Here is a 1,895-nt window from a genome sequence, read left to right on the forward strand (position 1 = left end):
AAACTCAGCTGTAAAATGACATAGGTCTGATACCTTTGATGGTGAAGTGCATGAGTATTTAGACTGCTCACTTATTTAAACACACAGTGATGTATACAATTCTCCTATTTCATATGATTTAGAATGTCCAATGCATCCTAGTTTTCCACTTGACTTTTACAGTTTTAGTGCTGAAAGCCCCACACCTGTGAACTCCCTCAGTCCCATGCAAATCAAACGGTTGGTCATCCTGAGTGTAGTCAATATTGGTCATTTGTATTGGTTAGAAAAAGTATCTAACTTGTAAAATTTACTGGAGTAAATATGCTCCCTATACTGTCTTATATAAACATCTTCTGTACTGTACATAGATCGCCATTTCTTTGTAGAATTTGTTAATTGCATTTAATCATTTATACTGGGGATCGGATGTTTTTGCAGTTTCTCAATTATTCTTGACAAAATCAGCCTTTAATTTATTGATGATTTATATTAATTTCTTTTTTTTTTACCTCTGAACTTTTTATTGGCCTCCTGCTCCCCAAAGGGTACCCTGCTTCTGCTGGCTTAATGCCTCAGAACTTTGATGTCGTTGGTCTCAGACCCCACTTTGCCATCCACTATCTGGTAGGTGGTGGTCTTTTGGATGGTTTGCATGGAGTTGCTGCTGTCCAGGGCATTAGCAAGATTGAAGCCCTCACTGTCTTCCAGCAGGCGGCGGTAGATGGCGATCTCAGCCTCCAACTTGACCTTGATGTTCAGTAAGGCCTCGTACTCGTGGGCCTGGAGCTGTCCCTCTGCCCGGGTCTGTGCCAGCTCTGACTCCAGGTGCAGCAGGATCCCATTGAGCTGCACCATCTGCAGGGCATAGTGGGCCTCCACCTCCCTCAGGCTGTTCTCCAAGCTGGCCTTCAGATTTCTCATGGAGTCCAGATCCATCTCTATGGACTGGACTGTCCGTCTCAGCTCCGTGACTGTCGATTCAGCAGCTCCAACCTCGGCGGACTGCGTGGTGACCACTCTGGTGCTGTCCTCAATCTGCTGAGACCAGACTTGTCTAGCTCCTCTCGGTTCTTCCAAGCCAGCTGTTTATATTGGGGATGGATGTCTGCCATGATCTTGGCGAGGTCCTGAGATTTGGGGACATCTACCTCCACGGTCAATCCACAGCTGGCAATCTGGGCTTGTAGGCCTTTTACTTTCTCTTCGTGGTTCTTCTTCATGAAGAGCAGCTCCTCCTTGAGAGTCTTGATCTCGGTCTCCAGCTGCAGCCGAGTGACATTGGTGTCATTGATGACCTTGCAGAGCCCATGGATGTTGCTCTCCACAGACTGGCGCACAACCAGCTCTGTCTCATACTTGACTCTAAAGTCATCAGCAGCAAGACGGTCATTGTCGATCTGCAGAACAATGTGGGCATTATCCACAGTATGTGCAAAGACCCCTTGAGGGTCTTGAAGTAATGGCTCCAGACTCTGACCTGGGGTCCCTTCTTCTCCATGTGCTCTGGGATTTTGCTCTCCAGCCTCCGATTCTCAGTCTCCAGGCTCTTCACTCTGTCCAGGTAGGAGGCCAGGCGGTCGTTCAGGCTTTGCATGGTCTCCTTCTCGTTCTGGATGCCTCCCATTCCTGCCAGATCCCCGGCCATCCCCATGGCCAGGCCCCCGGACCCCATGCAGCCCCAGAAGCTGGTGGAGCGGGTCACAGAGATCTGGGAACCAGAGCCCCGGTGCCTGCATGGACGCTGGCCAAGCTGCTGACCGGCCAGGCGCCTAGCTGGGTGCCTGGACAGAGCCCAGGGACTGGTATTTGGTGGAGAAGGTGGAGCGAGTGGTGAAGCTCAAGCTGTCTGGTGACGACAGTGAGAGGACAAGACTCAGGCTTTGCTGATGACCTTTCTGCCCTACTGTTTTTAT

The 1,895-nt window shown here is 49.8% G+C and overlaps 1 pseudogene; it reads right to left on the reverse strand.

The window, feature by feature from the left end:
* Window positions 1-546: 546 nt before the first annotated feature.
* On the reverse strand, window positions 547-1,645 carry LOC100600493 (annotated as a pseudogene).
* Window positions 1,646-1,895: the final 250 nt, after the last annotated feature.

Source organism: Nomascus leucogenys, chromosome 5, assembly GCF_006542625.1.
Source record: "Nomascus leucogenys isolate Asia chromosome 5, Asia_NLE_v1, whole genome shotgun sequence".
NCBI classification, from domain to species: domain Eukaryota; kingdom Metazoa; phylum Chordata; class Mammalia; order Primates; family Hylobatidae; genus Nomascus; species Nomascus leucogenys.